The sequence below is a fragment of the Pleurodeles waltl genome, chromosome 6 (assembly GCF_031143425.1).
Source record: "Pleurodeles waltl isolate 20211129_DDA chromosome 6, aPleWal1.hap1.20221129, whole genome shotgun sequence".
Taxonomy (NCBI): Eukaryota; Metazoa; Chordata; class Amphibia; order Caudata; family Salamandridae; genus Pleurodeles; species Pleurodeles waltl.
The window spans coordinates 1,530,379,124-1,530,393,454 of NC_090445.1; the positions used below are offsets into that span (position 1 = coordinate 1,530,379,124).

The 14,331-nt window shown below is 41.1% G+C and overlaps 1 protein-coding gene across 5 annotated transcripts in view; it reads left to right on the forward strand.

The window, feature by feature from the left end:
• Positions 1–14,331, forward strand: part of C6H1orf159 (chromosome 6 C1orf159 homolog) — a 153,302-nt gene that overhangs the window by 135,114 nt on the left and 3,857 nt on the right. The gene's annotated exons all lie outside the window — the stretch shown is intronic.

Below are 14,331 nucleotides of genomic sequence, written 5' to 3' on the forward strand. Positions count from 1 at the left end.
GCGCAGCTTGTCACCCGAGTGGGTATATAGGCGCTTTTTTCGAAAAAGCTATATTTTCAGTCCCCTTCGGAAGTGGTTCATTGAGGGTGCAGCGGTGGAGGGCATTCCAGGTTTTGGCAGCGAGTTGGGAGAAGAAGCTTCCTCCTTCGCAGCAGCAGCGTACGCGTGGTTCTTTGCGAGAGCTATTTGGGCCAAGAGGAGGTTCCTTGTCAGTTGGTGGAGGTGAAGGCAATGGTTCAGGTAGGTGGGTCCTAGGTTATGGAGGGCTTTGTAGGCATGGCTCAGGAGTGTGAAGTGGCATCTTTTCTGAATCGGAAACTATGGTGGTCCTTTAGGTGCCTGGTGTAAGTTAGGTAGACTAAAGTTTGCTGCACACATCACATGAATCTAGCCCACATAACCCAGGACTTTTTAGTTTACTAATAACAATGCCATCAGGGCAGAAGTGTTTATCCGTTTGTTTAAACATTCAATTTGAATAAATATATTACTAAACCATGATGTGGTAACATTGTCATCTAAACACAGTAACTTCCAAAGAAATGTCCAAAAACCTCTCCACTAACTTGTAGCTTTACTGATAAAACTATATAGTTTAAAATATTTTTTCATCACACAGAAATATTAAGAGGGTTTTCGCAAGGACTGGAATTTAAGTGTGTGCACAGTTGACTTAATCATTTAATTGTTGTGTGTTAGGAAAAACCTGACACCCTATATCCTTTTATTTTACATTCTAAGCAGCAGGTCACACAGTTAAGCTTACAAAGTCCTGGAACTCTGCAGTCAGAAGGAAAATTAATTGTAAGAAAAACTGACTTTTGACCTCTGTCTGTGAACAGAAAGGAAATGTGACATAAGAACAAGATTTAAAGGCATCTTTTATTGCTCCTCCACTTTTTAAGTGTACAGAACACCTGCTCAGTGTCAACTCGCAGAGTAAGTATTAAAAATAGCTCGACCTGATCAAATACGACGCCAATGCGAGTGGTCTAGTGGATTTTTTTAGCCCTGGGGCAGTAATTCTGGAGCTCCCTGGGATCTGCAGAGAGCTTCTTCAGGAGGGGTTTGATCTCTGTGTTTCCAGGCTTATGGAAAAGTGGCCATGTTTAACGAGGTGCGAGGTTGGTGGGGAGCTGGCGGCTGATCTGGTTTCCTCCGAGGTTGAAGATCCTGTGGGGATGCTGGGTGCTTCCAAGTGGATGAAGCTCATAAGTGTGATCGTGTTGGATGTGGTGAGTTGTCCCCATGTGGTGAGCGGGTGGTCGGTGGTGAAGATTGATGGGATGCTGGTGAGGTCAGAGGGTTGGGGATTGAAGTTACTGTAGATGGTTTCTAACTTGTTTAAGTGGTCGGCGAGGAAATTGCAGAGTTCTTGTGAGGGGGTGTGTGGAGTTTTCGATGGCTGATGAGCAGAAATACTCTCTGACAATGGTGAAGAGTTCCTTGGTTCGGTTGCGGCTATTCTCGATTCGGCGGGCCAGGGACTTTTCTTTTTTTTGCTGCTTTGATCTGGAGATAGTAGTTGTTAAGGGATGTTTTGAAGGTCACTCGGTTCGTGTGAGTCTTGCTGGTGCACCATCTTCTCACCAGTTGTTTGCACCTGCTTTTTGATTTGCTGAGTTCCGGGGTATATCGGGTGGCTTTTTTGGTAGTTCGGTGGGTCTTGACTGGTTTGGTTTGTGAGACCAGTTCGGCGGCGCTAATGATCCAGTCGTTAAAGTTCTGTTCTGCCTGACCCAAGTTGGGGGTGATGTCGGTCCATTGGGGGCCACTGTGGCGGATGGGGGTGGTGCGGGGATCCGATGAGGTTGGAGTGTGCGATGTAGTAGTTTGACCACGTGAGTTCTGTGGTGTGGGTGTAGCTGTTTCTGCTGCTGAACATGAAGATGGGATCCAGCGTGTGTCCTGATTTGTTCGTCGGGCCCTTGACCAGCTGCTTGAGGCTTATGTGGTTTAGTCTTTCCAGTAGGGGTTGGAGTTGATCACAGTGGAGACATTCAGGTGGTAGTTGGGCCTCCCAGGAAGACGTAGTGTTCAGATTCAGTGGCGAGTGGGGTGATGAATTCAGTGATGGCGTTGCGTTCTTGGTCCTGGTGGTCTGTGAGCGAGGGTGTATTGGATGATGGTGTTGTCATCTGCGTAGAGCTGGAAGATCATGTGTTCCATAAGTGTGGTTTTGTCATTTGTGATAGTGCAGGTGATTGGTTCCTTGTGTATGATGGCGATGCCACCTCCATGCCTGTTGGTGCAGTCACAGTGTTTCATTTTATAGCCAGGGGGTGTTGCCCTGGCGATATCCGGGACCAAGACGGGGGTGAGCCATGTCTCTGTGATAAAGGTTTCCTCTGGGGCGAGGGTGGATATGGTATCCAAGACTTCAGTTGTGTGTTTGCAGAGCGATCTGGCGTTGAACAGGATGTACCGGTCAACGGGGATGGCGTGGTATTAGTGGCAGTGATGGTGCTCAGTCCTGGGGTGGAGTATCATCGGCAGTGGGTGCAGGTGAATGGTCCCGCTGTGTTGCGGAGTGATGTGAGGCAGCAGTTGTTGTTGTGTCCGGGGTCAAGGGTATGGAGCTCCATGGAGGAGTATCTGTGTGGGGGTGAGTAGGGCCAGGGTTCCTGGAGCTGGGTGCGGTCCGGGTGCAGACGGGCTTGCCTTTGGTGCACCTTCAGAAAACACTTGACACTCAAAAGACCTTCCAGTGAAATACTATGCATAAATTCTAATTGTAAGTTTTCAGATTTTGGCTTTGCTTCGGTAAATGTTGTGGATCCTTTTTCAGCTATAAAGCTTAGTATTTTGAATCCTTAGTTTTAGTTACAATTCAGTGGTCGAATCATGTGACATCACACATGGAATGTTGCATGACTTGCATAGATTGTATTATAACATATTACTTTATTTCATGTGCAGCAACTTAAGAGATGTTGTTATAGTCATGAGTGAAGAGTAAGTGGGTGTATTACAGGGAGCAGCAGAGTGTTCATTGAGGTGATTGCTTCCTAGGGAACCTGTTTCAGCAAAAGCCTGATTGCAGAGTACTGAATGTCTCAAAATTAGGTATTTTGACAAGTCTATTTAGATGGAGTTGTTTAGTTGAGGTGGAAATTCATGGTATTCCAGACTATTAATGCTTTTCATTTTGGAGGGCTGACTGCAATTATGTGGGGATAGAAGATGCTGAACACGCATCTGATTTGACTAAAGAGTACCTTATCAGTGGGTGTCTGTAGAATGTTAGTGTGTTTTGTCCGGTTATAACAAGCAAAGAATGCTGCAAGAGTCAATATTTTATTTTGGATTTGTGGAATACTAGAGCATAAAAAAGAAGTCTGGGTAACATTGGTGTAGTTGGGAGACTGCGTTTCTCTAGTATTGTGTTGTTTTTTTTTTAGTGGTTTGAGTTTGGCAAAAAGCAGGTACTTAATTTGCAGCCTTGTTCTTCAGGGTGATGTTTTTTAATAATATGTGTGTTTTATGTAGGAACTCTGCTCGTATCTTAAGGAATTAAATATGTCACCAGGTAGATGTAGTCATTGAGACTCCAGATTTACAAACCAGTACAACTCAAGAGTATTGGAGTCTGGGATATTTTAGCAAAGATTGTTCCCTTTCTTTTCTGAACAAAACATTTACATGTCTGCCCAGACCAATTTCACCACAGTTTGGCCCTGTGACTATTTAGCAAACTGAATCTATACAAAGGTACAAGCAGTGCACCCCACTATAAAAATAAAGGACAGCAATCAATTTGTGATAAATAATAAGGGAATAAACAATTGTGACTTAGATACCAACTACCTTCCCACTATTTCATTTATTTAATTTAACTTTATTTCGGTAAGTAAAAACATACCATAAAAGTACAATACACATCAAGAATTTTTTTTAAAGCAAGAAAACACTAAAGATAAAAGCAGAGTAAAGAAGTTAAGAACGAATAAGAAAGATTTAAGAACCAAGCAAAATGAGCAACAGGGTGGGCACCTCTTAATAATAAATAAAAGTCCACTCAACAAAAGACAGGTTCCATAGATCAATAAATAATCAATAATATAGTGAACCAGTATTTATATCCTACAAGGTGAAAACTAAAATCATGCATCCAAATTCAATAAATATACATAAATAAGACTAAGAATTAGCTACCCAGTCTTATTCCTTAAAATTGCTAATCTAAACCGCCAGATTGATTCGAGAAATGTTGCCACTGATAAAACTATCTGGACGGATAAATCACACTTTAAAATTCTCTCAGCATGAAAACAAGATCTGGCCCCTATTTGTTTACAAAGCGGGATGAGCCAGAGAGCTCTTTGTTTGTAATATGCATGACAATGAAAAAAGACACGTGAAACAGACTCTTCACTTTTACAACCCATCGGGCAGAATTTGGATCTATTGATGGAACTGGACCATTTATACGTTAAGGAGCACAAAGGGAGAGACCCAATTCTGAACCTAATAAAAAAAGGGCACGAGCAAATGGAGATAACGCTGCGTCCATAAAAGGATCAAATTCGTAATGGCATTTAACAGATAAGAAATTATCAGACATAGACAGCGGGACGGAATCGGCAAATTGGCCAATCTGGACAATATGCCAAAAAGAATCCTTTAACAGCTGCGCAGCATTTTTGGGAATGGAAATGGGATCCTGCCAATAGGACCCTAAGCCGACCTGGGTGAAGGATCGTTCAACGAAAACACACCATTTGATAGTAGATTCACGGCCCACCAAATTAAGAAGCCCACAACGAAAAGGAATTAGGGCATCTGTTGTCCATAGCCGAATCCAAAACAGCAGAGGCCTTAAAGCAGCAATCTGCGAAATTGAAAAAAGGTTTAGGTCCATTCGAATGGGCAGAGATGGTGTACTAGAGGGAACCTTTAGCAGCATTTTTAGAAACTGATTTTCGGCCCTTGCCAAATTCGTCAAGTTGCAGTGGCCCCAAAGTTCAGCGCCGTATAGGGCACCCCCCCCCCCCCCTAGCTTGAGATTTGTATATTTCGAGGGCAGGGGACATTGCAAATTTGGGAGATCTAGAGGCAAATCTTGCAATGCCACCCACTCTTTGCTTCAGGCACAATAAAGATTTTTGGCGATGAGCATGCCAGAGATGTGAATCTTCCACTTTAATGCCTAAATAATCAAAGGTGCCCACTCTTTCCTAGGGAACACCTTCTAAATATACAGGCCTCTTCATTTTGTGCCTGGTGTCCCCAAAGACCATATATTTTGTTTTTGCTGAATTGATTGACAACCCATGGTTGATACAAAACTCCATAAATCTGGAGAGCAGTATAGAAAGGCCCATAGCAGTACGCGAAAGTAGCAAAGTATCGTCCGCAAACAAAAGACAAGGGAGCTTCTGCCCACCCAAGCTAGGGGCATCACTTTGGCAATCTTAAAGGTATGGCAAACCGGCATTAATAAACAAGAGGAACAGGGTAGGCGCCAGAATGCACCCCTGCCTCACACCACATGCTGTTGGAAAAGCTGGGGTCAGATCGCCAGTCACGCCCCAGCGGACTTTGGCACAGTTGTCAGAATAAAGATCCTTAATAATATTAATCATAGAACCCGGAACACCAGTAGTACTGAGGACCTCCCAGAGCTTGGCGCGCGGGACAAGGCCAAACGCAGATTTCAAATCAACACAGGCCACAAATAAGTGGCTTTGATCTGCGTCTACGATCTTCCACTTAATGGTAGTAAATCGGAAGATCTGATCGATGGTACTGACCTTGTCCCTAAATCCTGCCTGGAGATGACTTAAGACCTGGTTTTGCGTTATCCAGTGTTTTAATCTAGATAACAAATGGAACGAGAATATTTTCTGCAAGTTATCTAATAGACTAATGGGTCTATAGTTCCCTGGGGAGCTCTTGTCTCCTTTTTTGTGAATGGGGACAATAATTGCCATCTATCACGAGACCGGATAGGATTGAGTTGCCATGGCAGTATTCGATACCCTGTTGATGTACCGGGTCCATACAGATAGATCTGACTTATACAGATCCGAGGGAATACCATCTGGGCCAGGGGCCCTACCTGATCTTTGAGCACAAATTGCCATCTCTGTTTCTTTTAAAGTAAAGGGCGGCACATCAGGCTGGCACAATGCAAAATCTGTAGAAATATTATCAGAATCCAACCGAGAGCCGTACAATTCCCCAAAATGGGAGAGCCAAGTTTCTGGATCAATGTGACATTCAGGAGTAGATGACAGGGCAGGATCTCTACGCGAAACCAAGGTCCAAAAGAGTTTGGCATCGCGAGCATTAGCCGCCTCTGCCAGACACTCCCGTAAATTTTCCTCATATTTGAGTTTCGATAACTTGCGAGTAGACACATAGTTTCTTCTCGCATGTATAATGGCATCCCGGTTCTTTGACTTTAAAGCTTTAGACAGAAGATTCTTAGCCACCCGGCACTTTTTGTCGAACCATTTGCACTTAGGTGAGAGGATTTCAATTGGGTTTTAGGAGATTTAGTGAAAAGCACCTTGAGTTCTGCAAAAAAAGCTACATGGGAAGACATAATTTCTGAGGAAGATAATGCAGTAGAGTCCTCAAAGAGCTGGTGACAGGAAACCATGGTGCAGAGCTTGTTGTTAAGCAGATTAGATTTAAAAAACGAGGGCCACTTTACCACACGCCTATTAGTGGACAATTCCAACAAATCATTGGGATCAACCAAAACAGTAGGCAGATCGTGCTCTGAAACTAGAGCTGCATTATATGCAATTTGTAAAGGGCCATGGTCACTAGTACGGCGAAGACCCACCTCTACGTTAGTTATGAGATGCCAAACTCGTAGATCTAAAATAACGTAATCCAGAAAACTGCTATAGCATCCTCTGAAAAAGGTAGGCCTAGCAGGTTTGTCATTTGGAAATCGGCCATTTCCAAAACGAAGGCCGTATGTAAGTGCAAGGTCTATTATCTGTGACGCCCTAGGGGAGGAAATAAGTGGCATAGATTAAATTGGAAGCGGGGGACATTCCATACTTCATCTTCAGCCTGAGTGGACTCGACAAAGGCTGAGTCAAGTTTAGTTTGGACATTAAGGTTGCCTGCGATGATGACACGATATTTAGAATGAAGTTCAGATAGAAGATTATGCAGCAGATGGATAGTGTCAGACTGTTGGTTAGAAGGGCCTGGTCTGTTGTAGATATTGATGCATAACACAGGAGTACCAGAGTTTGGCTGTATTGCTATGGCTAAAATGTCACAGGAGTCAACAGCAATTTCCTTTACCCTGCCCATCTCAGACAGCTTGACCCAAGTACATAGACCCCCGGTCGCCCTTCCCCTAGGATATTGAATTGCCTTTTTTATAAACGAACAATAGCCTTGTCTATACACACAATCCGTTGCCCAGGTTTCCTGAAACATGCAGATTGAATAGGATTCGCCATAAGCCCCCCACTCAGAGTCAAACAGTTTACTCTTGATGCCTGCCACGTTCCAGGACAATAAGTTCCCTGAAGCAGGTAGAGTGCTACAAGTGGGCGTGCCAGAATCAACATCCAGAGCTAGATTGAAAATTGCTTTAGGAATGCAGGATGAAACACTTGGAGTGGGACAGCCCAAGCCGATTAAAGGTCTTTGAGGTGACACGGCCTGCAAGTGTGGAACGCTAAGTTTACAGGAATTAGGAGGGCGTAGTCAATCCACGTCAGATGTGTCCCCTAAAAAAAACGGGGTCTCGGGTATCAGCACCTTTAGGGTTGCAGACCAAGGCAGCCCCATCAGCAGGGAAAAACAACAAACCAGGAAAAGCAGCAGGAACTGGAGCATTACAAGGATTTTTCTTAGCCCTAAGAGAATGACCGGGCAGGATCTTATGGCCCGTAACGGGCAGACATTCTCTAAAATATATATCCAAGTCCGTTCTAAACATGTTGCGGGCTTCCATCTGCAAAAGCCCCGTGACTAGCGCAGGGTTAACAAAGTTAATTTTGATAGTGTCCCGCCCACCGGGACAACCACGCACACGGGAGGCAGAAACAATATCAGAATGGATAATAGAGGCACAGCCCCTAGTGTGGCGAATCCAATATGACACCTTGTTGATAAGAGAAGAAGTATCTTCCCTGATATGGGATGTAAGAGGAGGGACATTACACAAGTAAATGCAGTTTAGATTAGACACATGAGTAGGATGGGCCACAAATTGGTCGGAATTGGGAAAAGAAGATGTCGAATATGCTGGCAATGGGGCCAAATATTTCCCATGAAATGGCTTATTGGAGGGGCCCTTGTTAAGATCCCCAAGCGATGGAGAAATAACTGGCAATACAGCAGGAACCAGTGGACAGGCAGATTGGGCTGGCGCTGGGATCAAAGTACACTGAAAGGATGAATCAGATTTTTTGAGGAGTTTGAGGACCTCAGACAGTAGACCCTTCAGCTCCCCAACTTCTCGTTTTAAACTGGAGACTATTGTTAGAACATCTTCTCCTGGAGGATCACAGTAAGTGTTGAGAGGCGGAGGAATCAAAGATTGTTTGTCACCCGCCAAATCAGAGTGGTCCAGGATGGAGAACCGATTTACACAAGGAATCCCACTAAGGATGGGATCAAGAAAAGTAGCATCTGAATTGTCAACTAAGCCAGGTGGAGGTGAAGAATTGAGCAGACACGACTGCCTAGAAGAGGAACTTGGACAGAAATTTTCGGAGGCTGAGCATCGGTAGAGATATTAGGACCTGTTGTTAAAAACGGAAGTAGGGTTGCAGGTTTCAGTCTCTTGCAAGCATTACCTTCCTTTTCCTTAAGAATAGATTCCACTTCCTCAATTAAGTTGTCGATTTCTCTAGAGATGCAATTTGAGTGGATTTGCGTTACTCTGTTAAGTTTTGAGGTTTTAGACTTAACTGCAGCAGGATCAGGCCTTACGCTTCCCCATGCTGAGAAGAAAAATAGAAAAAGAGGGAAAGCTCGCTCTGCACCCCTGAGAAACACAGCAAAAAAATAAAAACTAAGGGATGTGGCCCAGCCCAGCCTCTTCCGGGCACTGATGGGCAAAGGACGGGCCCGCCCTTGGCCCGGGCTTTGCCCAGGCACGCCCCGCGAAGCGGGCGCGCTGTGCGAGTTTAAAGGGGGTCTTGCCCCCGCCCCCATGTGCCGGTTCAGCAGTCCTTCCTTCCTGTTTCCAAATGCGCGACCCGCGAAGCAGGCACGTTGTGCGAGTTTAAAGGGGGACTTGGCCCCGTCCCCAAGTGCCGGTTCAGCAGTCCTTCCTTCCTGTTTTCAAATGCGCGACCCGCGAAGCGGGCACGTTGTGCGAGTTTAAAGGGGGACTTGGCCCCGTCCCCAAGTGCCGGTTCAGCAGTCCTTCCTTCCTGTTTCCAAATGCGCGACCCCACCCTCCCACTATATTACTACAGTAGTTGAAATAAGCACAATCTTTCATGCATGGATATAAATGTATAACAACTCTGATACTTCCTTTTAAGAAATACAAGAACCTGAGGAAATCAGTAAAGGTAGACATGTTTGTTCTTCTTCCTCTGATAGTTATTTTCATAATTCAGAATTTCTGATTGAATTAGATGGACTAATTGTTAGTGAACAGTACCAAAAAAAATACCTGTTCAAACTTCTATGCATAAAGAGAACACAGACCGTCCAATCTGAAATCAAACTGATGCAGAGAACACCTCCTGTATAGCAGGAACTGGCAGCCATGGGGGATGGGGTGGTGGTCAGTGCTATCCTGGCACCGATGCAGAACATTTTGACTAGCAATAATCACTGCTTGCTAAACAGGTTTCATCATTGAACAATATTAGCAGCGACTTAAAATTTTTACATGAATATTATAAATTATTAGAAAAAAAACTGAAGAAATTCTAACTATACTTGAAACTAGCAGTAGTTACTTCTTCCACAGTACTAATTTCTCCTGCATCTCATTGACTTATTACAATTACTTGCAGTGACAATTAAGCTAGAAAATGCTGTGGCCTCAACGTTTTACCACTCTGTGAGCCATTGTTGAAACTTCCAGTAGCAAAGCGAACACTTAGAATATATGAAACATAAAATCTATCCATAAATCAAAACCTATAACTGAGCTGTTGGCACTTTGCAAGTAAGAAGCATTCCACAAATCGCTCAAAGAAACCCTCCCAGAAATACATCAAATTAAGGTCAATAATATACTATCAAACTCTGGAATTGAAAAAGAGCTGAGTGGAGTTAAACCGTATTTAAGTAAACACCAGCTAAATTGATTGAAGAGATTGAAAAACTGGCAATCAACAATGTAAGTAACACATTTCCCAACACAATCTACAATGATCTTGTAAGTAATAAAAAATTACCCAATTTTTAACCAACCAGAACAAAGCAAATTATCTTGAACAATGCATCCAGGAAACATTCATCAAAGCTACTAACGATTAGCATCTTGTGTCCATAAATTCTTCTCTTGCTTCTCCGAAGTCTTACTTGACACCAACTCTCAGCCAAAGAATAACGAGCACTTGCAATGCAATAGGTCTAGTATTTGCTTGAGTTAGAGCTATTGGCGTTGTAAATACATAACTGGACTTTTCTTGACACATAAATGGGACAATCCTACTGCATAATTTGGTCCCCTCAGCCACATAATTCCAGACCTAGACAGAAAGAGAAGGTTGTGCAGTGAGTTATGGGCAAAAATGTTTTTAAAAAGGAATGCCCCACAGATCATGACCTACAGGAGATATTACAGAGCCTCAATCGAATTCAGTACAACCCAGATAAAATAATTAATTAATCTATCACATCAATAAACAAATAAGATGGAACACAGACCTAACCTTAAAAGTGTAACGATTAAAGGAATTTGATTTTATGACACATACATTGTCATCTGATTTCTAAATCAAGCAAACTTAAATTTAGCAAGCTGGGAATTACTGTTATCCTTAACTTTCTGCCTCATTTCATCCAGATCAATGAACCACAACAAACCTAGGAGCAACGGTCAATCATGGCACAAAACAAATTGCTTAATCTCAAATGCAAAAAGGTATTATTAGAGCTTTTTTGTTGTTGTTGTTTTTAAATCCTCAGTCCACTGAACTCGACCACCCGATTAAGCATGCGAAGTTTCAGACAATGCAAAAGATAGAAGAAATAAAGAGACACTGTCAAACAACACTAAGTTATTCTGGTCACTGATTGAACAAGTTACTGAACCACATAAAATATCAAAGACCTTTTCCTCTCAAGTGACACTTGAGCAGTCCATATAGAAGATTTATATGTAAGTAATATAAATGGATCAACTCCAACAGTGTCATATTTAAAAACATCACGTTCTAGAACTGAAAATGAAATTGTTGCTTCAATCAACAAAAGTCGTTCCTCGAGTGCCGCTGGACCGAATGGATTACCAATCAATGTTGTAAAATGTGTTCCCAGTTTGTGGAGTTCCTTACTACTTTTACTATTTTTGTATGACTTTGTCACTGGGATTGATTACGACTTGTTGGAAAGGTTCAAGCATCTATTTGATCAATACAGTGGACTGAAAAAAACAGCTAAAGAGCTGTCAGCTTATAGTCCTCCTAGATTGTGACGCCACTTTATTTGAAAAACATCTACTTAACAAATTGCCAAGCTGGATGAATGACAAAAATAAAATACTATTTACTCAAACAAGATTTCAAACTAGCTGCTCAACTGTCAATAACCTCACACCATTAATTATTGTAGCCAAAAAAGCAAGCACTAAAGACTATACCATTTATGCTTGCTATATAAACTATAGCACAACTTTCAAGAAAATAAAGTGTGAATAGCTTTGAAACAAGTTATTAGGACGGAAATAGATTACTCATTATTACATTTCATAAAAGTTATACAAGGACACCTGGCTGAGAATCAAACTAACAAGCAAAAGTGCTCTGTTCGCCAAAATGCAAACCTTGAATGGATTTATGCAAAGCTGCATCTTGGCCGTTCTGTTCTCGCTGTACATTGCAGACTTACTGGATCAGCTGGGCGGCAAACAAGGTTGACCACCTTATTTTGACAATCATGGTATAACTCATTTAGACTCATAAGTCTATAAGATTTGTCATTCTTTATGGAAGAAGAACAAATTGGATGCATTAACAGCATCATTAGCTATGATGCTTGTCCCTGTGTTGGTCTCTGCTTCTTCAATAGTTAATAAAAAATAAATAGCTGAATTAGAAAAAAAAAAAAAAAAATATATATATATATATATATATATATATATATATATATATATATATTATATGTGTGTGTGTGTGTATATGTGTATATATATATATATATGTATATACATATACACACACAAAGGATGTAAGACACTTTGTACGCTTATGTGCAACCGCTCCTCAGAGTAAACTCCTGCTGTGTTTGAATGTAAAATCACTTGCTACCTTTCATACAGGTGAAACAAAAAGTTACCCGTTTGACTGCAGTAAGGTAAAGCTTTCACGGTAATAGGGTTAGTTTCCAAAGAACTGAAACGAAATGGACACAACATTTTGGAATTGAACCTAGACAACATTGGCAAGAGGATCAGAGAACAAAATCCCATCGGGTCTCAATGTGCTTGTTGCAGTGTCACCACTTGGGACGGAAAGAACTGCTTAAATGTTAAACCACAGTATCTTGATTCATTCTTGAAGGCAGCCAGCAAAAGAAAATACATGAGAGCCAGAATATTTAATATCCCACTGTATCAATTTTAAGGAACTTGTAATTTGTTTTAAAGGCAAGAGCACATGCCGACTCTGTGATCCCAAAGCAGAAACTTTATACTATATCATCTGTGGTTGTCCTAAACTGCTAGCCTTGCTAAAACAATATCTTTGAGCCTCCTTTATTGAAGCAAATGCAAGAACAAATAGAGGTAATAAACTATTGTTTTCCGTCTCAATCTCCTGAGTTTTTTAGACCATGTTTACATCTGGATGCAACAGGTAACTAAAAACATCTAACTGTTGGAGTCTCTTGAGCATGTTTTAAATTGTATTTACTGTCATTTTATGATTTTAACTGATATTGTTGTATTCATTGTAGACAATTGATGAATAGCATAACATTTTTCCCTAGTTACATTTAAGCTGTGAATATGGCTTGATTAGTGTTAGTGGAATAGTTACTCGTGAGGCATAAACTTAACGGATGGTTGGTAAGTCTGCTTGGACAGATAGATTTTGCTCTCCATTTCAGTGATTGTGAGGCAAATTATTTGCTTTAGTGGTGCATGGAGGAAGGATTGTTTCTCTGCTGTAATGAATGCCTGATATTTTTCATTACAGTAACTGTTCCATAGGGCTCAATTTTGGTTTTGCATCAGGGGAGTTTCTCATGCTCATAAGTGCAACCGGCATTGTGTCCATCAATGTTAAGTTTCTGCACATACTTTGCAATGTTACATTTTGATCATGCAAGTCTTCCTTCCCACCGATTCTGGGTGATAAACCCAGTGTAATTTTAGCTCATCTTTAGAGCTTTACACACCATACAACTGTGGCATACCTCTGCATATCTGCATAATGTTCTTATTAACTCATAACATGGTCATACTGTTCACAAAGTAATTTCTACTTATGTGTGCAGGGATGTGCAATGTTGCTGTGATTGGATAAAGATACCGGTCTGCCAGCATGTACCATATTCCTGTTTTGTCCATCCAGCGCCCATTAAAATGTGCCAGCACACACCATTATTTTAGTCCTTCTTTAGTAGCATTTTTCTATATTTCTTGTATACCTTCCAATGATAGATAAGTTGTTATATTAGATACTTATGAATCCCTGCTCACATTTTATATCACACTGATCAAATGTTTATTATCATAGGCATTTGACTATTCAAAAATTGAGTAAAGATAAATAAATGTTAGAAAAGTACACTTATTAATTAGCTTCAAATATTACAAATCTTGAAAGTCTGTGTTTAAACAATTCTACTTTTCTTCTCATATAATATCCATTATACTCCTTGGACATATATTCTTTTACTTTGTATTTACATATCTATTTATTACTCTAGTCCTACAGTACTAGAGAAAAAATTTAATAAACATAAAATAAAATCTATAAATATTAAAATTATAAATAAATCTACCAAAAAAAACATTAATAATAAAGAATAAATAATTAAAGAAAAATAATGATCAAAAAATGTGTGTGTGTATATATATATATATATATATATATATATATATATATATATATATATATATGATATTTTTACTCTCTTGTAAGCTTTGTCTACCCATCACCATGTCCTGTTTCTATCAATCGACCCTCCATTCCCACTCTGACTCATCCCAAT